This window comes from Triturus cristatus, chromosome 3_1, assembly GCF_964204655.1.
Source record: "Triturus cristatus chromosome 3_1, aTriCri1.1, whole genome shotgun sequence".
NCBI lineage: Eukaryota > Metazoa > Chordata > Amphibia > Caudata > Salamandridae > Triturus > Triturus cristatus.
Genome location: NC_140583.1, coordinates 267,525,926 through 267,552,232, shown reverse-complemented (window position 1 = coordinate 267,552,232; position 26,307 = coordinate 267,525,926). Strand labels below are relative to the sequence as shown.

General features: G+C 42.7%; 1 protein-coding gene across 8 annotated transcripts in view; it reads right to left on the bottom strand.

The window, feature by feature from the left end:
• The window catches only part of LINGO1 (leucine rich repeat and Ig domain containing 1), a 3,568,664-nt gene that overhangs the window by 2,652,067 nt on the left and 890,290 nt on the right, over positions 1 to 26,307 (bottom strand). For all 8 annotated transcript variants that reach the window (XM_085643857.1, XM_085643861.1, XM_085643859.1 and 5 more), the window contains one exon: positions 21,895 to 22,039. The gene's annotated coding sequence lies outside the window, so the exon portion shown is untranslated. The remainder of the gene's footprint in view (positions 1 to 21,894; positions 22,040 to 26,307) is intronic.

Below are 26,307 nucleotides of genomic sequence, written 5' to 3'. Positions count from 1 at the left end.
TAAGAGATATGCATGCACTGTAAGAATGTCAGATGTGTTGGTCTGTTCCAGAATTAACAACAAAAAATTAGATACAACTATTTTGTTTTATCTCTTTTATAGCACTACTCATCCCAATGCAGGTTGTCCGAGCGCTTTACATCACACGCACACATTATACATTGACAATAAATTCTACAAATGTGTAAATCAATGTACAAAATAAGACAGTGAAGACGATAAGGTGTAGGAGTCATGTCCTTCATAGCTTGCTGTGCTATATTACAAGGATTACAATTTATGAACAGCGGATAAAAAATGGATCGCTTTGTTAAAAGCAGTAACTCACTTACCTAGCCACATAAAATTAAAATCTGTCATTTGCATGTTACATGATTTGCTTTGCAGGAGACACATTAAACCGCTACGCTACTTTGATCCAAGACTGAGACTAGGACTTGAGAAAACACAGGTCTCTCCAGCAAATGCATTACCCTCCAATGTTTTCTTACCATTTTCTTGTTCTGTGTGATTTACTGGGCACACAAACCTCTCTACACGAGGGGCCTTATTCACATAAGATATTTTAAAATGCAGACTTTGTAACTAATTAGGTAGAATAGATTCACTGCTACGTTTCTCCTTGTTGCCGACTTCTTTGTGGCAGAGATTGAAAAAAGAAATGCATAAATTGAGGCCTACATTTTGCAATGGGGTTGTGTCACATTCATGGCACCACCAAGAGACAAAATCTAATCTGTTAAATCTCATAATGCACTCAAATGTAATCATGATAGACCTATGAAACATGCATGAAGTGTTAAGATCTGATCTCACTTCTTGTTATGTCACTTATTGTGAGGTCATGGGTTCTGATGTCACATCCTGTGATGCCGTGATGTCACACTATGATACCACACCCCAGGAGGTCACTTGCATACTGCTTAACTTGGTTAGTCTCACCACTTCTTTTTTTAAGACTTGTACCTGCGAGAGAGGATGATGTGGGAACATGACGTCAGAAAGGTCCACGAGAAGAAGGTGAGTGGAGGATGTGATCAGATTAAATTAAAAGAGGCTGTGAGAAGAGTTGAGGAACAGTGTGAATAGAGAAGATGAGATGAGAGATGGCTGTGTTGATGAGGTCAAAGGAGGCTGTGAGACGAAGTTGAGAGGAGGATGTTAGAGGGGGATGTGAGAAGATTACGTTGCTAGAAGCTGTGAGAGGAAGGTGAGTGGAGGATGTGAGAAGATTACATTAGAAGAGGCTGTGAGAAGTAGGTAAAAGGATGATGTGAGAAGATTTCATTTTCAGATTCCAAGAAAAGAAAGTGAGAGCAGGATGTATAAAGATTAAATTGGTGGAGGTTGTGAGGAGAAGATGAGAGGAAGCTGTGAGAGGATTAGGATGGCAGAAGCTGTGAGAGGAAGGTGCAGTGGCATAACAAAGGCCCCCTCAGCGCATGGGGCCCCAAGCTCTAAGGGGCCCCTCAGCACAGTCTCCTGGCATGAGAGTTCCTGAGTGAGTACATAAGGTGGACCCTCATGTAATTTGCAGGGGGCCCCATCAAGTTTCATTACGCCACTGGGAAGGTGAGACGAGGATCTGAGAAGATATTAGAAGAGGCTGTGAGAAGAAAGTGAAAGAACGATGTGAAGATTTCGTAAGATTCTGAGAGAAGAAAGTGAGAGGAGGATGCAAAAAGATTACATATTACATTAGTGGAGACTGTGAGAGGAGGATGTGAGAAGATTACATTAGTAGAGTCTATGAGAAGAAGGTGAGAGGAGGATGTGAGAAGATATTAGCAGAGGTTGTGAGAAGAAGGTGAAAAGAGGTGGCTGTAGTAACATGAAGTGTGAATAGAGATGAGAGGAGAGAAGGCTGTGTCGATGAGGCGAAAGGATTGTGAGATGAAGGTGAGAGGAGGATGTGAGAAAAAGGTGAGAGGAGGATGTGAGAAGATTACATTTAGAAGAGTCTGAGAGAAGAAGGTCAAAGGAGGATGTGAGAAGATTCCATTAGCAGATTCTGAAAGAAGAAGGTGAGAGGAGGATGCAAAAAGATAACATTAGTGGAGGCTCTGAGAAGATGAGGAGGATGTGAGAAGATTACATTTGCGGAAGCTGTGAGAGGAAGGTGAAAGGAGAATGTGAGATTATTATATTAGACGAGGCTGTGATAAGACGGTGAAAGAAGGATGCAAGAAGATTTTGTTAGCAGAGTTTGAGAGAAGAAAGTGAGAGGAGGATATAAAAAGATTACATTAGTGTAGGTTCTGAGAAGAAGATGAAAGGAGTATGTAAGAAGATTACACAAGTAGAGGCTGTGAGAAGAAGATGATAGGAGGATATGAGAAGAATCTATGAGAAGAGTCTGTGAGTAGAAAGTGAAAGGAGCTGGGAGCATGAGGTGTGAGAGAAGGCTGTGTTGATGAGGCCAAAGGAGGCTGTGAGAAGAAGGTGAGAGTAGGAGGTGAGAAAATTATGTTGGCTGAGGCTGCGAGAAGAATGTGGGACTAGGATGTGAGAAGGTTATTTTGTCAGAGGCTGCTAGATGGTGGTGAAATGAGGATGTAAGAAGAAGGTGCTAGGAGGCTGTGAGAAGAAGGTGAGAGAAGGCAGCAATGGGAACATGAGGTGTGAATAGAGTGAGAAGATGAGATGAGAGAAGGCTGTTTCGATCAGGCCAAAGGAGGCTGTGAGGTGAGATGAAGGTGAGAGGAGGATGTGAGAAGATTGTGTTAGCGGAGACTGTGAGAGGAAGGTGAGAGTTGAATCTGAGAAAAAGGTGAGAGAAGGATGTGAATATCATGTTACCAGAGGCTGTGAGAAGAAGGAGAGAGTATGATCTGAGAAGATTAATTTGGTAGAAGCTGTGAGAAGGAGCAAGAAACATGTGAGAAGATTAAGTCAGAAGAGCCTGTGAGAAGTCGAGTGAGTGGAGGTTCTGAGAAGATGAGGTAAAAGGAGGTTATAGGAAAAAGAAGTAAAAGAAGGTTGTTAGAAGATATAGTGAGAGGAGGTGAAAGAAGGCTGTTAGCAGATTCGGTGAGAGGAGGAGGAGGAGGAGGCTGTCATAAGTGAATGTGTTAGGCTTTGAGAAAAGTAGCTGAAAGACGACTGTCAGAAGATGGTATGAGAAGATGCTTTGCTACTATGAGATGCGAATGGGCTGTGAGCAAATGAGGTAATAAGGTGAGTAAAGGCTGTGAGAAGATGAGGTGAGAAGAGGCTGTGAGAGATGAAGGGAAAAGGTGGCATAATAGGTGAGCTGCGGCTGTGAGAAGGAGGCTTTGAGGAGGTGGGAAGAGAGTGTGATAAGATGATGTGAGAGAAGGCTGTGAGACAGTGTGGTGAAAGCAGGTTGAGAGGAGGTTGTGCAAGGGTGCCTGCATTATGGGCAGGATTGTTTTCGTGCTGGAAGGAAGTGCCTTCCTGTGCAAAAACAATCCAAAGAGGAATTTTCCTTTTTATATGCATGATGCAGAACATGGCTGCGACACAGTTCCAGGTTTACAAACTTTTGCAAATCTAGAATTGCCTCAAATCCATGTTAGATTCACAAGAACACTCATGTTCTACCCAATGAACGCCTCCCAGCATGAAATGTAACATAACGCAGCACTAGCAGCTGCGTTGCATTTGTTTACACGCAAAGCAGCACAAATCGTCCCTTGTGTGGCTTGGTAAATGTCATTTAAGGAAATGCGCTGCCATGCGTGACGCAAGGACAACACATCTCCTTAATGAATCTGGCCCAAAATCTAAAACAGATTATTTAAAGTGGCATTGATGGAAAACTGAGATATCCTTTTCAATAGCAGATGAGGTAACTCTTTAGAGTGGAGCTTTTCCATAGTACAAGTGACACTTTGGTTCATGGGAGATATTTACGCTCCAAGGGGAGACTTTCTGCTCACAGTCAGCTCCATCTGCCTGCACCTCTCCCACAGGTTTCTCTGTTCTCTTAAGGAATGATGGAATCAAATGTTTGACTTGCTTTTTGCCTTATTCAGGCCTGAGAGTTCAAGGGCTGAGGACGCCACCAGTTCGTACTCCTCTCTAGTAAAGGCCATAAGCACACAGGAAGCCAGTCCACATATCCGTAGAGGGACGGGCTACCTCAGTGCAGCTTCATAGATAGACATCCCAGAAAGGATGGGACTTTGACCAACACAAAGAGAGCCACTCACTGAGCAAGAAAGTCTATTTACACAGGGGATCGACTATTACTGCTGGCAGTCACCCTAAAGATTGTAGGTTGATAGCAAGCCCAGAATCAGTAGGGATACCTCAGTTCTTGTACATTAGAGGAGATAGTAAGGTGTGCTGCTGAGATAACCTGAACACCTAAAGTTCAGAATGGTTCGTCTGAAGGACTGGGACTTTCTTGGGTGACTACCTACTGTACCCCTGAAACTGGGAAATGTTGAGTTTCCCAGTTTTCCCCATCCTGCGTGTGCTGCTAACTACTTGGCATTCAGTGCAGATCATGAGAGACTTTAAGAACTTTTCAGTTGTGTTCTACACACCAAGGCATGCCAACAGAAAAGCATTTACATATTTCACCCATGGGCTGAAAGGTTATTCACCAAGGAGAGATTCCCTTGTCCCAAAGACTGGCCAAACTATTGTTCGGTCGCAGAGAATCATGTAAATGATACATATCTTTTGAGATTGTTGTGCTGCATTTTCGTAATGTTTGTGGTTTCCACCCTGTAGTGTGTCACTGGACTGGAGCCCCCGTTGCCTCGCCATCGGCAGACAGCAGCGGCTGCAGATGTACTTCGAAAGTGGTGGATATAAATAGGGGCACTGAGGGATCAAGCAAGACAAATTCTCCTTAGCAAAGTTTGCAGTTTATGTCGGGCAAGATCATTTTAAACAGATCGGCCTACCTCTTATGTTTAACAGTATTTCTTTTTTATGTTGCCTAAAAGCCACTAGTTTTGGAGGTAATTCCAAAGGAATATATTCTGAAATATTTCAATGGCCTTCCTGGTCTGCCATGCAAGACTAACTCTCAGTAAGGCTGCTGGGAGGTTAATCCCATTAACACCCTGGTATAACTGTATTTCTTGACATAATTCCCTTGACCCAAAGTTAAATTGTACTAGATACGTCAAATAAACTGAGCATGTAATTTGACACGGTCTCCTGTCATCTTAAAGTTGAATATAGCACCTTCCCTCATTTCGTACCCAGTGGTGGTGTAATATGTAGGAGTGTGTAAAGAGGACGCGTATACACTGATTGGCTCCACATCTACTGCCAGACTCCTCAGTGAAGGTACAGGACTCCAATCTTGTTACCTCCTCTCTTCCTAACTCCACTTCCCCCCAGTCTGGTGTAGATCCAGACTAAACATGCCTATGAAGGAGCCACCTCTACTAGATAGTTCTGTGCAGCCATTAGCCTCTGACTCACCCACTGACTGCTCGAGCCACCCCCCCAACAACACTAATCAGCTCCCAGGACCCAATCTTCTGCAGCAAAGACCCAACGTATGCACAAATACACACATTATTTGAGTATAATGTAACTCAAGGTTAGGTGTGATTACATGGGGCCCCAAAGCGATCTGTGACTGTGCGTATTTGTGTTTTTTGTATTCTTATGAACACCCTTACTCATTTCATAAGAGTAAAGCATTATGGTGTTTGTTCCCAGTACAAGGTTTATGTTTATCTTCTGATCGGGTGCTGTGTATGAGATAGTGTTTGTTTTTGGATTGCCCACACTCTGTTTCAGGTGCCATGCAAGGTTTACATACTATCTGTGGCTGCACAACATATCTGAGGCACAGAGTGCCGCACACCTACCCTGGAGGTGTGCGAACTTATGAAGTCTCATGGCTTTCAACTCTGTAGTATTAAGACAAACACGAGGGGCCATAAACAAATGGAGTTAGGGCGGGAGGCGGGGAGGGCTAGTGACATCTGGCATAGCTGTCCTCCCTGACGCCTACTGTTTTCCAGTGGAAGGATGCAGCTTGGACACCACATTTCCTCAAGATACAATTCCATCCTGGAGTGGGAACAGGCAGTTTTCGATGAGGAGGTAGTCTCTGTTTGTTTGTTCCACCTCCTTATCCAGAATCTGCTCTACCTTTTATAGGAAAGGGTGGAAATTGCAAGGTGGGCTACACCCTGCCACAGAACACTGGTTGGTGCTGCAGCGCAAAGCCTAAACAGTTTCTTATTGTGCATTGAGCAGTTGTGGGTGAATCAGTAAATTCCACTTACTACTCAGAGGCCGAAATTCCCTAATTGTCCTTAGCTGGTCGTATGCAATTATACGTTTGCAAAGCCCCAACCCACACCATACAAATCCAGCACCAGCAACGTCCTTGGAAGCATTTTTTCAAAACATCTTCCTTCCCGCTTCACTATTCAAGGTAATCTTTATCTGGCTGGACCAGTCATCAGCAATGAGGTAGATGACTGCGACCTTCTCTTACGCTCTTGCTTCCATACCAGTGCCCAAAGCATTGCTGCATGTCTGTAGTGAAGTTACATATTGTACACTTGTCTACAGGTGGTCCCTGGGTGCTTGACCAAGGATACAAAGATGAAGGGAGTGGTAAAGAAGGAAGAAATTATTGGGTAAAGAGTCAGCCAGGGGCTTTCTGAAATGGAGGCAGTTGCCTGGTACAGAGCTTGAGCTTGGTGGCTTTAATAGAAGAAATATCTCCCACATTTCATAGCCGCATGCATTGTGGGAGTCTTACAACAATGGATCTTGGAGAAGGATGATGTTGATATTGTTTGAATTTGGAGGTTAGGATGAACTATCTAATACTGCCTGTCATTAATAATATAAAACAATTATAAATGATAAATAACTAGGTTCTGTATCTCGCAAGAATTGATAGTTGGACTCTTATCTAAGGTTTGACTGAGCGCCGGCAGACCTCCCACCAACAAATCCTGTGGTTTTCCTTCTCTATTTAGAGTTGGAGGAACTGCTGGGTTATTAGAGGTTCTGCCACAGTGCTTTGCTTCAGAAAAAACAAGTGTTGGCCCTTGTCAGGAGGCCAATGCAGCTTGCACACCCATTGCCCCTTCCGGTTCCTCCAATGACAGTACCAACACAACTACTATTGCATGCCATCAAGTGTGGCAATTCAGACTATTCCAGCCCCCCAAAGCTATAAGAATGGTTTGGGGGCAGGTATTAGTTATTTGTAAGGTGTATTGAATTGACAAACAACTGTTGTTGTGTCCGTCTCTAAATCAAATAAACAGCACCACCATATGGCAGACCATCATAAACGCCGGTGTTAGCAATTAAGTTCCAGTGCCGACCACTGGAAAACGCTGGCTTAAATTAAGCACTGCTCTGCCAGCATCAACCACTGACCCAGCTGTAGGTATGTTGAAGTTCATGTCCATTTGATAAAATTGTACTAAATCTTATGTACATTTCTGCACTAAATTGAAAATGCTGCACTTGACAGAATTGAATTTTCCTGTGCTTAGCTAAATTAGGCCCAAACTTGGCCTGGTATCCATCTTGGATTTGAACTCATGTTGTGCATTTTCATTTTCTCGTTCTGACACCGTAAATAAACAACAAAAAAAACTCATTTTCTAACAAGGGACTCATACCTTCAGAAGAAGACCTCAACTGTGACCCTCCAGAACCCTAATGTAGAAGACCCCTCTTAAGGCAGAATCTCTTGCACTCTTCTGTGATGTCACCAACTTTTACCCAGAAGATATCAGCATTGAATGGAAGAACAATAAGGTGCTGGAGGAAAAGGCTCACTACAACAATGGGCCAGTCTCTTGCTCGGGCCCAACATATTCCACCTACAGCATATTAAGGGTGGAGAAGAATTAAGGAGGTGGAGACTATACCTGTGAGGTGCGCACAAGCCCGGAAACTGCAACTGTATATCTTGTCTTTGGTATGTAGTTCTTTTTAATTATTTTGTTTCCTTTCTGAAGCTAGTTTGCTGCAGTTTCCTCTTTTTGTGAAAGTTGTGGTGATCAATTCTGAATCGGAAAAATATGGTCTTTCCCCGTCACTCCTGCCCTCCTATGGATCTGTCTATGTGATGTTCTCAACCAACTATTGCCATGGCAGAGGAGGTCACCCATTCATTGGATGATACAAACTATATACCCCAATGTATGTGACCTCAAAATTCCAGGCATTTCCTGTTTTTTTCTCTAAACGTGCCATGTAAATTCCTGTTACTTTTTCCTCATTTGACGTTTCACATCCTGTCATTCCTTCCTGCATGTAGTATCACTTCCTGTTATAGATTCCTTTAGTGATACACTATTATTTGCCATCCCCTTTCGTCTTTCACACATTCTGGTGTGGCATGTCACTTTCTGCCACTGGAAATTGGACTGTCACCTAGACCATACATTGTCAATCGGTTATTTCTTAATGGGCATCTATCCACAGTTGTATTACAAAAGTGAATTGTCATAGTTACTGAATTGTTTTCATTCATTCATTCATTCGTAAAAGTTTGTTAGTGAATACATTTTAAAGGTAAGATAAGTAATCTCATATATGTACACTATATATATATTACCTACTGGCGGTCGCCAGTAGGTAGTTATAGTTAGGACCCCTTTTCCATAGGAAATCCGCAACATTCTATTTTGAATAACTTTGGCGCCGGTCGATGAATCCTCGCGAATTTCTCAAAATAGGTGGGGCGCTACGCTCCGCTCCTACCCTGAAAGTCTCGGGGGGATTCGTCAAGCGGGGGCTGAGATAAAAGGGGGGTCCCAAAACGCGTTTTTCCCATGCATTTTTCCATAGGACCTTTAGACAGAGCTACAGCCCGAACGGCTGAACAGAATTACTAGAAATTTGTCAGAGAGGTAGTCCCTATGTCAAGGAAGTGCCTTTTGTAGGTTTGGTGTAAATCTGTTCAGTAGATTCTGAGAAAATAGCCTTTAAATCAATATATATATCTGAGCCCGCTTACGGTACGCTTACCGTACGCTTACCGTACGCGTACGGTGGCGTGCGCGAGCGCGATTCTGATTGGCTCTTAGATCTTAGTAAACATTCGAATCGGCCGAAACCAGGAAGCGGCGGCCGCCATTTTCTCTCTCGCACTGAGTGTTATTTATCAAACATGATGCCCAAAAACATGTTACGGGGCTGTTTTGACAACTCCCTCCCACATAGTCATGTTGAGGGAGTCCCCAAACATCCCCCAAGAGCAAAAACGGTTTTATTTTTTTTTCGGCAATTTCGCCGAGTACGCTTACCGTACGCTTACCGTACGCTTACCGTAAGCGTACGGTAAAAAATAGAAATAAAAAAAACACTATCCACACTTACCCCACCCCCTGTGCTTTTGGTGGCCGTAGGCCACCAAATGTACAGGGCTTATTACATCAGTAAAAAAACTATATTTTGGCAACATGAAATTATAAAATCAAAATAAAAAAAACACTATCCACATTGACCCCACCCCCTGTGCTTTTGGTGGCCGAAGGCCACCAAATGTACAGGGCTTATTAAAGTTGATAAAAACCGTGCACGAAAGGCACTGCGTTAAGTGGGCGCGCACGCCTCGAATGGCGTAAAGTAACTTAGCATTTAAAAAACCGTACAAATTCACTGAAAAAACCATAGGTTTCACACACGTTATAGTTAGGAATTAGCATTTAAAAAACCTTGCAAATTCACTGAAAAAACCATAGGTTTCACACATGTTATAGTTAGCGGAAATTTTACTGATAAAAAACCAATGAAATTGCCCCGTTATAGTTAGTGCTGGCAACTATAACTCACGCGACCGCAATCTTCTGCTGATGACATATGTGTCTTTATAAAAAAAATATTTGTAATATATGTATAGCTAAAAATGTATGGAAGAAGACATGGGCAAATAAGTGTCTAAATACAGTATTAGCATCAGCAGAGGATTGCGGTCGCGTGAGTTATAGTTGCCAGCACTAACTATAACGGGGCAATTTCATTGGTTTTTTATCAGTAAAATTTCCGCTAACTATAACATGTGTGAAACCTATGGTTTTTTCAGTGAATTTATATATATATATATATATATATATATATATATATATATATATATATATATATATATATATATATATATATATATATATATATATATATATAAATTCAAACCTTTCTTCTCTTTCATCCCTCCACTATCCTCAATCTCAATCCAAATAACTGACTAACATATCCACCACTCAAATTACCTTGATATTTCACTGTACTAATTCACTACTAATCCTTTAAGGCTTCCGGAGTTGCGTGCTACTAGCTGAAAAAGTGCTTCAACACCTCATCAGGGGTAGCAATTGCTATGTAAATGCAAAGCTTTTTCCCTCTTCTATTCTTCCACTATCCTTCTCAATCCAAATAACTGACTAACATATCCGCCACTCAAATTACTTTCATATTTAAATATACTAATTCACCACTAATCCTTTATGGGTTCCGGAGTAGCGTGCTACTTGCTGAAAAAGCGTTTTGATGCCTTGTTAGGGGTAGTAAGCGCTATAAAAATACAATTACATTATTGACATGCTGTTTTCGAAGAATCACAGGAGAAGCCGTTTGTTACATTCAAGGATCTTCCTGCCTGTATCATTGTTTATAGGACTTTTATTGTTTACATAGCTAGATTTGTACTGCCACCTTATAAGACATTAGGGAAGAATAGGGCATACTAATGTTCATTTAGGGGGTAGTGCTTGAGGGGTGGTATTAGGCAATGCTGTAGCATTAAGCATTGAGATTTGTCAGTTCATTGCCACATTTTCTCACCCTATGATGACTGTACGATTTCCATTGATGTCTGTGGTGAAAATGTCTTTATAAACTAGAACATTTGGAGCTCAGCCAGTTTCTGACACCCCCCCCCGATTTGGAGACTGAGCTCGTGCTGGCTTGTCTCCGTCTTTGGACTTGGAATATTTTAAGTTTGATTTAATTTAATTTATATTCATCCATTTGACTGAGCCTTATGCTATGCAATCTGATTGATTATAATTTGTCCTGTGAAAAATGCTTTTGATTTATTCCTAATAAATCTTCATGGTTTACATTTTTATTCTGGACTCCAAGTGCTTATTTTTGAAATGCTATTCGACTCATTTGTGTTGGATGCCATTGAGGGACACGTTGCCTCATCTAGTCTTGAAGCTTTACACTGCCCTCAATCCTGCATAGGCACTTTATCTTAAACTATCAAATAAAGACAGCGTCAACAAGTGCGCCACAGAACCACTGGGTCAGAGTGGTATTTGGGCTAATCAGGATTGGATTGCCGTAACTTTTTTTTCCTGCCACTGGGAGTTTGTTTTCCCTAAATAAAAAAAGTTGTTCGAGCGAGCACTTTATTTAAGGCACTCGCTTGGCCAACTTCACTGCTGAGATGGCAGCAACGGGGTGACGACTCCCTTCACAGCAGAGGGATCCATGCCAGACAGGTCTGGATCTGTATAGCCTGTGGCTCACTGCCAGGGTGGCAGAGGGCATGACTTCCACCCCAGAGGTAGGACGGTAGGACGCCCTCCAAGGACTAAATCAGGTTATAACACTTATACTGGAATAAAATGAAATGGGATTAGGCACCAGGACATAGCACATTCTGCATTGATGGCTCACTGTCAACATTATGAACTTGATGCTTGATTCTTTCCACTGCAGCAGACAAGTATGATGAGGGGGGGGGGGGAGTTTGGGGGGTAAAATGGTGTGCGTGAGTCTTCCACACCACGTAAATACTGCTTCACATTTCTTTTTATTATAAAGGAAAGTGGTCTGTCCTTCTCCGTAGGAATTAAAGAGAGGCCCTCCTGCTCTTTGGGGGTCCTGTTCCATGAAGTGCTTTAAAACAGAAAAAACATAGTGGTACATGGGACACTCGAATCCCACATTTTGGAAATGCATTTGTGATGTTCTCCCTGTAGTTTGGCCTTCTATTGAATTTGATCATGGAAGGCCAAATCTTGAGTCTTAGGAATGAGCTTACACACTCGACTGAAACTGAATCAGGAGTCCAGAAGTCATTTAACATGTTTAAGGCAGGCCTACGTGCAAACTGGCCGCAGCTGGAAGGATTCGATGCAATTTCAAATTAAAAGGCCTGAAAGTGAGCACCCCCTATAACCAATCCTTGACAAAGTCAATCGCTTTGGCCCTTGCATAGTGAAAAGGGTTTCTCAAGATTCATAAAAACACAAATAACAAGTAGCACATGGGCTTCACCGAGGCAAACGTCCTGCACTCACATCAGAGGTTCAACACAGGCAGAAGCACTATAGCCTAGGCTTCCATCACAGCGCGTGTGTATATTGTTGTATCTGACTATGTGTGTGACAGTGCTTGATTATGTATGTGTGTGGCTGCATGGGATGCTGAATGTGATGTGTCGTTATCTGGTGGAATATTTGATGGTGTGCATGTTATGATATAAAGGTGTCATGGTAATGGCTGATATTGTGCACCAGTGAGTGTGTGTATGATGTTCTGTATGGAGTATGATGCGTGTTGGTGTAACGATTGGTGTCTTTGTGTCTCTCATTATGTAATGTACGATGGTTTGTGTTGGTGCATAATGCAGGGATTTTGTTGCGAGGTTGAGTAACACATTTCCAGTGTTCTCAGTAGTACACTGATTGCACGGTCTGGTAGGTTTTGACCTGAAAAGAGAGTAATGCAGGCAAAATGCACTACAGAAAAAGAAGTCCTTGTTCCGGGCTTTGAGCAATGTAAGGAACAAGAAATTATTGTAGCATCTCTTGCATAAGCACTGCCAGGAGTAATTACCTTACTGCAGTGAGTATCTCGCAGTGGTTCTAAAAGCAACTGACCTCCCCCCACCCAGTGGTCGAAGTGGGGAAAAAAAGTAGGGGAACTGTGGGCAGAGAATCAGAGGGCGGGAATAACCTGATGATTGGATCAGTGGTCGGAGCCAGAGGTGCGGCCAGGATTGGCAACACATCCCAATTTTTAGTATTTGTTTGGCATTTTACTGATCAGTTATAGCTTATTATGTTATGTAATACAACCAATGGATACACATGATTATTTAATGATTAATATGAGTTATTGACATTAAAATAAATTCACAAAGTGGGATATGTTTCTAACCACAGAATGTCACAAATATGCTTAAAAGTGGAGGCACAAGCCGTTTGTTTCCAAGCCAAGGAGTTTCTGTCGTCAGCAATATACACAGTGACAATCAATTTTACGTGTGTAAATCACTGTATAGGAAATGTTACATAAGACAAAGGACTACAAGGTGTAGGAGTCACATGACAACCATACTAGTAGGCAGTATAGTTTAATAGTGATTGATCTGGAGAAACACAAACTCAGAATGTACAACTTAATACCATGATTGGGGGTTCTCTTTAATAATCATTATTGATTTCTATCCAAATGAACACTTTTTGCAACAATAGGATCATCAAAGGCTGAGGGAAAAAACCATAACGCTCTTGTTTATACCTTGCAGTTTGTGTGCAGCTCTTAGATGAAAGTTAATAGCTCACTGCTCTTTGTTAGGATTTTAACTTATAAACTGCAAGTAGCAAAAGGATCTTACTGACAAAAGCAGTAACTCACTGACCTATTTTAAATATGTGCACTTTGTGAAGGGCATGGTACATGTTCTGAGCAGCAGGCACATTAACCCCCTGCGCTATCTTTCCACGAGTAAAAACTTCCACTAGACAAAACTCCGATCTCGCTCTAGGAAGCAGTTTATTCACCGGAGTTATCATGACATTTTTATTATTGCCGAAAATTGCTGTAGGCCAGGAAGGAGGCAGCAAGTGCTTTTAAAACCATAATTTACAACACCCCCCTCAAAATCAGCACTCGTTGCAGTCACACCAGTCGCACTGCCCTAGAGCTGGCTCTTCTCAGGGGTCCTGTGACCTCAGTGACAGAGTCACTGTTGCTCCAGGGTCTGCTACTTTGTAGGCCTGCCGCAAGACTGGAGGTGAACTTCAGTATGTATTCTGGTGGGCAAGCCTTCAAGGTGAACCCATACTTGCCACTGCTAGGGTCCACCTGCTGGTGCTAAGACACCAGGGCTTTTCCGGTTTTGCGGGGCCTTCTAAGGTCTAGCATGGGAATGTGCTCCCTCAGGAGAGTGGTCTGGGGGATTGTTCATGAAGGCTGAACCTGGTTTCCTAGTTCTAAATTTGTCAGCTCTGCCCCCAGTGCTACATCCGCTTCCTCACTGAACACCATACTGCCCCACTGAGAGAAATTCACACTGCCTGCAACTACAATCCAATTTGACCTGCTATAAACAACTGGATGCGACTCAATTCAAATTACGCACTAGGCAAGAGCAATATGCTGCCTAAAGGAAAAAGTAACATCATGCTGGAAAAAGCAAACACTCATAGGGAATGAAAGATTTAATAAAGCATGTGAAATGTAAGCAGAAACAACATGGTGAACTTAACGCTTTTACATTTATGCAGAAATCAACGAGTATTTTTGCCTGAAAACTACAGGGCACAGAAAGGACCCATTTCAATGTCCACTGCTTAAATGCTTACAAAACGTAAGCAGTATGGTTTAAAAAGACCACATTCGTGAACACAAAGCCGCCCTACACATTTTGTTTTCCAATCCACCCATCAACCAGGTATGGCAAATTCGATAAAGTGACGCTAATATTTTTGGGGTTTGAATAAAACCAATCTAGCCACTTTAAGAACACTCCATCTTGCTTTATTTAGTTATTGATTTTTCATATTATGAACCCTTTTATTTCCGAGGCTGCACTTTGGAATATAAAAATGTCAAAACGGCATTTCCAGCAAAAGTTGTTTTCTTTTTTGCATCCATTTCGCAGGGGAACAAATGAACGACAGGAAGAAAGAGAGGGTGAGAACCATTTCTTGAGTCACGGTAAGTGAGGAGGAGTTAGACAGAAAGAGAGGGCATAAGGGTAGGAAAGAGGGGGGGGGGCAGCTACCAGAGGCAGAGCAGAAGCGGACACCTTCCTTGTCTTGTCTGGGCAGGAAGCAAGAGACGTAGACCTTTTCCTTCCATTCTCCCCGCCCGTCCCCGAACAACCACTAATGACGAGACTTCTCTGCAGGCCTTGGATATTTCTTACGTCCAGGGACGCATGTTCAAAATAAAAAAGTAGGGGAACTGAATCTTTAGAGTTAAAAAAGTAGGGGCACGCCGTGCCCTGCTGTTCCCGCCCACTTCGACCACTGCCCCAACCCCCCACGGAGTGCTCTTCCGTGCTGCAGGAGAAAAAACACAGACAGGCGAAATTCCTGCGTTTTACATACCACATAGGAATTTCCCACACCTCTACTGCCACCCTCTGCCCAGGGAGGATAGTGAGGGAGAAGCCCTGGAGAGGGGGCTGCTCAAGAGAACGAGACTCCAACTGTGCCTTGGGTTCGAGGTTCATAGTAATAGAATAGTGGGTCTCAGGCCTCCTTGGCTCTGTGCATGGTTGTGATGGTGTGTTTTGGCACTACAAAGGGACATTTGCCATATGCAGTCCTTGATGTATATGTTTACATACAATTAGGCAGGGCACAAGTCGAGGGTACACGCATGTAGACAACGTCTACCCACTCTTTTCACAGGGCGAACGCAATCTACCCTGCCAAGAGGTTGGGCCCTGTAATTTTAAGACACAGTCAGCAGCGCCTTCGCATACAGTCGGCATCGCCTGCAGGTTGTCTGCTTTTGTTCTGACCAGCAACGTGCAGGCGGGGAAGGAGCTTATCAGATTCCAGCTGGGCCCATAACAAGGGCTGAAGTTAATTGGCCATCGGTTCTTCTTTGAATTGAGTGTCCTGGCTGGTAGCTATTGGGAGGTTCACACCTAAACACAATGGAGGCGAAATAAACACATACAGCTTATCACGTAATAGGTCAGTGGCGGCTCCTCCGCTAAGACCGAGAAGCGTCGCCCCACTACTTTTTGAACAGTGCAAAAATAAAAATAAAATGATAATAACATAGACGTTATTATCATTATATTTTTCTGTGCGGGATGGAGCCCAGGCAGGGTGGGGATGAGCAAAGTCAGGGGTGGTTTGGACTCTCTAAGTGTGCATGAATGATTGTCTGGCTCTCTAGGGTGGCCAAACATTCATGCGCACTTAGCATGTTCTCTACCTGGCTGTGTTGCACAGCTTGGTGGAGAACATGCTCAGGCTTCTAGGCACTGCCTGTGCAGCCAAACAGGCCACTCAGACCAATCACAATGCTGCTGATGCAGCATCCTGATTGGCTGGGAGAATTTGGGAGCCTGGGTGCTTCCAGCACTGCCAGAAGAGTGAGGATGGAGCAGAGACGTGCGGCGGCGGTGAAGGTAAGTTTGTTTATTTACTTATTTTATCCATTTCTCCCCTCGCCGCACCACCCCTGTTCCGAAGAAGCCGCCACTGGAACAGTTACTTAAAAAATGCATTCTTTTAACTATTCAGTCCCTGTAAATAAGACATATGCTTGCACTGTAAGAATGTCAGATGTGTTGGTCTGTCCCAGTATATTCACAAATAATTTAAATGTCACTATTTTGTTTTATTTCTTTTATAGTGCTGCAACGCTACTCATCACAGTGCAGGGTGTCAGATCACTTTACATCACATGCATATATTATACATTGACAATAAATCTTATGTGTGTAAATCAGTATATAGGATGGGTTACATAAGACAGTGAGGGTTACAAGGTGTAGGAGTCACATGTCCTTCATAGCTCACTGTGCTATATTAGAAGGATTACAATTAATAAACTGCAAGCAACAAAAATATTTCTGTGTTAAAAGCAGTGCTAGATAGATAGATTAGATAGATAGATAGATAGATAGATAGATAGATAGATAGATAGATAGATAGATAGATAGATAGATAGATAGATAGATAGATGGAAATGTTTGTGTAGTTTTAGCTGCAAAAGGTATGTGCAGAACACGGAGCCAAAGATTGAGTGGTATACAATCACTAGGAGGTGGGTGAAGGGAGCGTCTTGGGCAGTGTGAACAATTGTGTGGGCAGTGTGTGCTTAAATAGGCATGGGCACAGAGGGAATGCTGGGCTGCATGGGTACTTGTGGCATGTGAGAAAACAGCTCTTCAAAAGGTGTACACTGAAAGATTGTTGTATTCACTTCCTATTTTTCCCTTGTAATCAAGGTCAGTTACTTCCAACATACCCTGCAGTGAACTAATCCTGTGGCCCACCAACTCCATGTTTTCTTGAGTACTTGGAAGCGGGTGGCTAAGTACCATGTCAAAGCTAAGAGCTGCCCCATGGGCACATAATAGCACCACCTTACTGATGGCATAGAGCTCCAGCAAACCAGCACAACAACTGTGGACTCACGGCCTATTTAGCAAACAGCATCCCTGTGGTAGCAACAACACCTACGAAGTACCATCAAAGTTAGAGCTCATCTAAGCATAGCAGCCAGTAGCCACATTTACAGGCCTAGTGCGTTCAGACTCCCCCCTAGGGCTGTATTATGGATACAGCGCATTTTCCTGGATTGTGATGGAAAATGCCCACTTCATGAAGCGCTGGTGCTATATGAGCGCCAGTGCAATCGCTATTACAGAAGGAGATGCACAAATGTCTGCGGCCCCTTCTGTAACAACAAAATGCCCCGGGGGCACACAGAGCGGGCGCAAATGTCCGTTGCACTCCAGGGGCACTGCTATAATACGGCCACTCGTCTGCTTCTCGTAGGGACCACTCAGTGATGGACGACAGGGGCCCGCTGTCCAACCAGCCTACTCTGCATGATCAGTCAACATCGCTTCCCCCATACTGCGACACCAGGACCACTCTCAGCATCACTTTTTGCCCAAAAACAATGCTGCATTTCCTGTGTTAGGTAAGGGTCAGTCAACTACCTGTGCTAGAGGTGAACCCCATCTCTATATAAAATTTAAAAAAATATTTGCTAAGTGCAGTAACAACCAAAGGTGCTAAAAAGGCAACTTATGAGCAGAACAAAGAATACATTTGAAAAAAGATAAGCTTCTGCCAAAATGCTGATGTGAGGAAGTGGATTTTAAGTTTATAGGCACAGAAGGGGGCCAGTAGAGATAACAACCTACCTCTAAAGGCTTTGCTGAAATGGGGATACAGAGAAGAATTGAGGCAGAGGAATCAACCAGCGACAGGAAGTGTAATTGGCCTATAGTACAGAAAAACAGGCGAAGACCCAAACCAGGATTTATGTACTAAACAATTAACTTTGAAGGTCACCGTGTTAGGAACCGGAAGCCACTGACGTCTGTGTACATTATTCACAAAGTTGAAACAAGGAGATGAGGTCACAGATCCGGCAGCTTGCTTATGAATAAGCTAAAGTCATTTGGATATTTGTCATTCCTATATACAGTCAATTCAGGATCCAATAATCGCCCCCACAGCCTTTTTCCATAACTCTTCAGAAAACAAAGGAAGAATAGGACGTAATTGTATTAACTAAAAGCAGTAGGATGAAATAACTACAGATACTTGGGTGACCATCTCTAGTTTGTTGTCTAAATAGATGACCATGCTTTTTAGGTCTCGCCTGAGCCTGCGCATGCGCTGCATTGGCAAGACATTTAGTAAGTGGGCTTTTAAAAGTCGGACCACACGCTTTTGCTGGCCTCAAGCTTGCGGTTACGCGCACGAGCACACGCACAGCCGCCATCTGGCTTTCCTCGCGGCACCCTTACAGCACGCCTCCCCAACCACAGAGCACGTCCCCGCGATCACTTTCGCTTTCACGGCCGCTTTACATTTACGGCCACGCGGCCAATGCTTGTTAATTTTGTGCCTATATACATGCTGTGCCATTATTTCTTGGAGAGGCGTCTGCGTTCGGATATTAGATTTCCAGAGTTAAACTTGACCTTTGTAATTAATAGGTGAGCACACACTTCCATTGCTAATGCAATACCCTCTTGTTATCATAGCGCAAGCCGTGTGCAAGATATGCATTTCCTCTCATTCGTACGTTAGTGCTTCCCCTTGCCATTCATACATCCAAATGTCTGGGATTGTACCCCCTTAGACATTCCTCACTGTCACCATGCCAGCCACTTGCGAGTTGAGTGCTTTGTCTCATTCCTTGCTCGTACCTCTCTTTGCAAGTGGTGAGTTTCGTAACGGGGATCATTATATTTTGGGCATTCAATCCACTCCTGTTCCCCCAGTTTTGTTTAGATGTGGGTAAGCCCAGCGCTCTGTACCGTGCACTGTTTCCGACACCCCTTTCACACACTTACTTCGTCATGGGAGTGTCATTAGATTTTTGCGACTCGCTACCCTCCGCAGTGTACAGGCGGCTTCTGTGGACGTCATTATATCTCTGCTCTATTCCGTCTCCCTACGTCACGTTATGTGTTCCATGACTCCATGAGGTCTAGAGTGCTGATGCTGCTATCTCTTAGCTAACCCCTGCCCTCATCTTGGAATTTTCGTGCCGTACTCTTGACACTGTGGACCATTCTTACTGTATGTGTTCCCACATAGGTGCCAGTTCCCGTCTGTCGTTCTTTCGGATCTCATTTTGAATTTTAAAAGAAATGTTGTTGCTGCCTATTATTTATTAGACTGACCTTCTTTTTCCAGTCATACTATAATCCCATCCAGTACATTTCAATGTTGCAGAGTCCTGCTCCTAGGATCATCAACCAGACTTCTTTATATGCTTTTGAGCTGATGCCAGGGTATATCAGCATTCAAGCCTATTCGGTTACTATTATGTCTGTACACCGACCTTTGTTCTCTTTTCAGGAGAGTAGGTTTCACATATGTCCCTACTTCTGTACCCAGTTTTGGTCCTCCACTCTGTTGCTTTTCTAAACAAGCAATGGCATAGCCAATAGGTCTTGCCTTTGGGACCTTGTAAGTGTTTAGCCATGCAACAGTTGATGTTGTTGCACCAAGGATATTGTGCTGCACAACTAAATACTTATAAGGTACCAAAAGCGAGACCTATTGGCTATGCCAATGCTCGTTACATATGTCTATAGCATCAGCGTACATCCCTTGCAGAGCATGATTTCTGCACCGTCTTTGCATTTCACTGGAAGCACTTGGTTTTCTGTTTTTAAAAGAGAAATTTGATTAAATGCAATGAGTTTCTGTGAAGAACTGACCTGCCACGTCCCTGCAAGGGGTTTGTCTACTAATACATACCAAACTCTAATTATGCCTTTTACTCAAGCTTTTATGGTTCCGGAAAATAATTCTCAAGAGTCTGTCTCAGATGAGACATGTCTAAGAAAAAGCTGCAGTAATACTTTTCACACGTACCCGAAGGAAGATCTGTCACTTATTCTGTGGTACGTGGGCACTAACCACAGCTCTGACTAAGGAGGTATAGATTGAAAAAAATGTTTTTGTTTCAATTGCACTGGGTGCAAAATAGGAAAACTTGACATTATAAATTGACAATTTTTCATGTATCCTAAAAATTGATAGGAAAATGTGCCTGGCAACACAGTAATCTGTACGGTCACTTCACACACTCACATGCCACCCTGAAAGAAGTTAACTGCTTTTGCAGAATATAGGCACATAACATCTGCCTAAGAAACAGTCCCTAAAGACATTCCTTCCGTGCCGAGACATGACTTGTTGGGCATGACAATTAGTTGTTTACCTACTTCAACCCAAGTTATGTGTGCTGGTGATAGCAAGTGGTGGGCCCTTTGATTATGTGTGCTGGTGATAGCAGGTGGTGGGCCTTTGACTATGTGTGCTGGTGATTGCACTTGGTGGGCCCTTTGATTTTGTGTGCTGGTGATAGCGGGTGGTGGCACTTTGATTATGTGTGCTGGTGATAGCAGGTGGTGGGCCCTTTGATAATGTGTGCTGGCGAATGCACTTGGTGGGCCCTTTGATTATATGTGCTGGTGATAGCAGGTGGTGGCACTTTGATTATGTGTGCTGGCGAATGCACTTGGTGGGCCCTTTGATTATGTGTGCTGATGATAGCAGGTGGTGGGCCCTTTGATAATGTGTGCTGGCGAATGCACTTGGTGGGCCCTTTGATTATATGTGCTGGTGATAGCAGGTGGTGGCACTTTGATTATGTGTGCTGGTGATTGCAGGTGGTGGCACTTTGATTATGTGTTCTGGTGATTGCAGGTGGTTGGCCCTTTGATTATGTGGGCAGATGATAGCAGGTGGTGGGCCCTTCGTTTAAGTGTGCTTGTGATTGCAGGGGCTGGGCCCTTTGATTATGTGTGCTGGTAATAGCAGGTGGTAGGCTCTCACACTCATTTTGGAGTCCCAATCTATTATTTTTTATCCTCAGACTTTGACCAAGAGAGAGAAGGACAGAAGTGGGCGAAAATGAAAAAGAAGGTAGAGGAAAATTGGAAAGCAGAAACAAAAAAACAGGAATGAAAAAGACACAATGAGACCAAGAGATAGGAGATGGACGGCTGTTGAATAACGAGGAACATGTCTAATCAAAACTTCGATCTATTCCACCAACAATATTTGGTGGCAGGTTGTACTCCTAGTCAAATATTGTGTCCTTCAATTTATTGTTTTACACAAACTCTGCACTGGATGGAGCAAATTTGCGGTAATGAAATAGGACTGATCAATAAAACTTTACATTTCTAATCCGCTTAGTATCTAAAGATTTCATGGGACATATTTTCCTTGTTCCTCTGTTCTCTGTCCGGCTGTTTATTTAAATTATTAAACACTCCAAGATATAAATAAGATATTGTCTTTCAGACCTGAGTAAAATGTGTTGTCTAATGTCAGGAATGAGGGTGACTAAAAAATTGTTCAGATGACATGCCTTTTAAAGGGGACAGAAATGGATTGACAAAACAATTGCCTTCCTTTGGAAAACATGCTTGCCTTCACAGAGGCATTGTTACCATACACAGGACACCCTTCAGAAGGTTGAGTGGAGAAGCTTTACCTGGGAAAACGCACCCAGAAGGTTCAGCCTCTCTCTTTTTCCTTCTCCGATCACTCCAGAAGTCAAAATCCAAGAATTCACCTCAGCGCTCACTGCTTGCTCATTTTGGATGCAACAGACACTAGGATGTAGACATTTGGAATATCTGTTTATGAAAAAGAAAGCCATGGTGTGAATATGATCAAAAAAGCAAGTACATATTAAGAGTCACACAATAATTTAGATAAAATACTGCATTCAAAAAGAAAGTATTAGGTTAATATGGTTGGCAACAAATGTGAAAGAATTTCAAACCCGTATTTATGTGAGAGGCACAAACACTCGTTTCCTCTCAAGAACCTAGAGAAGTTAACAAGATAGTGATACTAAATTTCCCCTTAACATTTAGAATCTCCACCATCCAATGGTTCGTCTTTCCCGGATATGAACCTCTGCATAATACTGCTGCCCAGTTCCTCCTCTACGGCTGAATTAACTGATTTTTTTGTCGATTGGTGGACATCGAGAAGACTGGGGCCAACTTTTGAACTTGTCTGCCATTGGTATTTCTCTGTCCATTTTTATGTGTAAATTACACCACTTAACAACTGTTTTTATTCCTAGACTACAGATGTACTTCCTGATAAGCCCGGCTCCTCCCTTTGAGCGGAGGAATGTTGACCAATAGGAAAAGCCCCAGGCCAGAGCTGAAGAATAAAATGGTGATAATGCTTATTTATTACCGCTTTACTTTTCAGCAAATGACCCATGCTGGACTGAGTGACAGGAAGGGGCGGGCCAGTGCTGCTGTGCTGAGTGGCGGCAGCAGGGAGCTGTGCGCTTTAAAATGTGCATGTCTTGTGACGGACAGCCAATCATGCGCATTTCAAACTTCTCTAACCCAGTTGTCCTATACAGCTGGGTTAGAGAAAGCGCAGGTCTCCAGTGTTCTTAGTGAGAGCAGCTGGTGAGAGCAGCACCAGGATGGTTAGGGGAGTTTGCTACTGGGTCCTGCATTGGAGGCTGCCAGAAGACCAAAGGTGGACGTCGCGGAGGAAGGTAGGCTGTTTTATTTTATTTCATAAATAATTCTTCCTACTCCAACTTTACCACCATTTAATGTTCATTATTTTTATGTGTTTCAACACATTGATGTTTGTAATATAGTTATTACATTGGAGGCTGGAGTTTTTTTGTTTTTTTTTAAGTTACTAGTGCTCCATTACTGCGTGCAATCGTTGAGAAGGGATTCTGTACCTGATCTCGGGCACCATTGTTGTGGGGATTTACACATGATTTGAAGTCCTCTAGCTGTGGGCGTAAGTGTAAAGTTACAGAGCCTTTTAGTTAAAAATAGCGAACATGTTCCAATGTCTCTAACACTTACTGTATGCACTAATTATTATAGCGTATGTAGTCTTGGAAAAGAGAGTTAGTGATATCCTGTTCCGGCAGGAAGCAGGCAGCCTCCCTCCCCTCCCCTAAGCCAATCACAACGCTGCAAGGGCAGTGTTGTGATTGGTCGGGACGCCAACCAGCCAGGCGCCCATGGGGAGGCCATTTTCTTCATGGAGGCTGCATGCAGCCTAAATGGAGAAAAGGCAGAGTGCACATGACTGATTTGGTCGGCCCCAGAGGGCTGACAAAACAGTCAGCGCCCTCAGCAGTGGGCATGCCACTCCACCCCTGCCCTAGAGCAGATCAGCCCACCCACCCCCAACTAAACCCCCTTCTGCTTTCTCGCAGTGCAAGAAGCAGAAATATAAAAAGGTAGTTTTACCATTTTATGTTTCTGCTTCTCGCACTGCGAGAAAGCAGAGGGGCAACGCTCCTCCACCCTAATGGACGAGCCGCCCCTGCATTGGGTTCAGCTCAAGCAAACAATTCTCATGTTTACTAATAAAAGAAAATTGCTAACAAAGCATTGTTCAGGGGGACTCTTACCCCATCAGGAATATAGGAATCCTCACAAAACATATGTACATACAATGGACCCAAATTGGAAAAATTGATGCATTGGCAGTGTTTATCCAGAAAAGCATGTGCATTACAAAGAGTGTGAGAAAATAAACGCTTGGACTGAAACTCTAGGGCTAATTCTAATTATTATAGGAATATTAGAAGACAGTGACCCTTTGATCTTTTTATGGGGAGAAATGCATGAGCACTGGGTCTAAACTAATGACCAATATTGTGGCATTGAAGATTTGCTTACTACTCTATTAGATATAAAACATTTTGAAAAAAGTTACATTCTCCCACTCATTTAAGCAAACTACTGACTCCAGCCTAGCAAATGTCGGAGGACCGTACTTTGCATTAGGTCTACAACCCTATTTACATGATAGAAAAATTGTATTTATTTTATGTTTACAGAGACATGATAGGAATTCTAACACATATGCATGGAGTCTAGTTTTGGCTGTGAATTAATTAGTATTGTTCATGATTTCTCTCCAATATATCTTCTTACATCATAGTTCCAATAGGTCAAGAAAAGTATGCCTACACCTCTAATGTACCACAACTGCCCTGAGATATCAGTGGCCTTCCATTATTTTCAATAGTTTTGAATTACAACATATCCATACATGACTTTGAAAGGCATCTGATGACCATGTGCATAAATTAGCCTAGATCGCTCTTGACACTACATGATTGGAATCAACCAATCCCACCTTGGTCTGTATTGCTTTATATTTTCCATCGATTTTATCATCGAAACCACGTAACCATTTCATCACTACTCATTCTAGTAAAATTTGTTCAGATATTGAATAGATGAGAAATGTCAGTAGATTTCTATTATGTTTCTTTGTAGCAAAGTGTTAAAAGTTATTGTTGATCAGTTCCCAATCTTACTACCTAACATGGATTCTGATGAAATTTACCAACACATATGACATTACCATGGTGAATATCATCTGTAAAAAATGTAAGCCAGTTTTGTATATGTTAAAATAGATTGCGTGAAAAGAATTTATGAATTTACAATGGGCCGTAAACATTATCTAGGGATTTGCCATTTCTATTTTTAGTTTAATATTAGGCCCAGGCAAAATTTACATTTGCCAGCATAAGTCAAATCATTTTGGGAATTTCATGTTATGACTAATTCCTGAAAGTACGCCATTAAGCCATGTCGCCTAATTTTGCCGCCATTCACAGCAAGATTATAAAGCGGGAACAAAGCAAACAATCTGAATGAGAGTGGCTGTTTGTGGCAATTATTTTCGTGCAATTTTTTGGGATGCCGCATTGGCATCAAAAATTATTCGCAAATAAACTACTTTTTACCCCTAATCCTAGAACTAATTGCACCCTAATGTGGAGCGTGAGAAAACAGAACAGTTGGTTGTTTTTGTACATTTTGTGAGCTCATTTTGTGAGCCAACATGAATGACAATTTGCACATATCTTCAGGAAAAGTTTTCAGCTAAACGCACAGCAGATTTTCTTGTGGTAAGAAGAGATGTTTAGTGTACAGACATCTCATGCAGCCCCCCCACCCTCCGCTCCCACACTCAGGCTTCAGTTAAATGGACAATCCACGCCTCATTATAGTTTCCAATGAATTAACTGAATGTGTAAGGAATTATACCGTGTCAGTTATTTCCGTGGGAAAGCATATGTTTAAGTAACCTTTGCTATCTTAGCCACTTGATAAACCTGGTTTCTGCTAGTTGCAAATCTAAATACGCATATTATGCAAGCTATCAGTACAGTAAGACGCGCACAACAAACAGGCATGTGTAAGGCGAACCCACAACAGTACCAGGGGAATTGGAAAGAGATCGCTTGCAAATAAAAGGCATCGCAGAAGCATTTTCCACTTATCAGGCAGATTTGAAATGCTAATTCGGCATTTCAGAACACTCCGATGTAAAAGAAAAATACATTTGTCTTTACATCTCTCACTTCATCGCTCGCTATACCCACAAATAACACAGGTAGATCGTAAGGCAGGTAACTTCATGCCAGTACTCTTCCACTTTTAGGTCTAGCTCCACAGTACAGTTATCAGCACGACCTATGGATTACAATGTAGAGTAGCATTTGGAATAGTTCCCTACAGACACTATTTTGAGGCGGCATCAATCAGATTTTACATTGGCCTGGAGGAGCATACATCTATTAACTCTTGCAGCTGTTCACTTTATGATCTGTAAGTCCACCTCCTTGGAAGAGGTTCCACTGCAGTACATGGGAGACTATCTTACATTTGAAAACTTCCCTAAATCATCACACTTTTTGTCACATTCAATTCTTTATTGCAAATTCCTTGTGCCTAGTGGAATTAACAGAACCAATAGGTCTATTTATAGCTGAAAACACAAGCCAGACCTATTGGTTTTGCCAATGCTTGCTTTATTAAAATGTGGCTCATTAAGGAGGGGTCATATTACCCTAATGCCAACAGGTACTACTATCTGG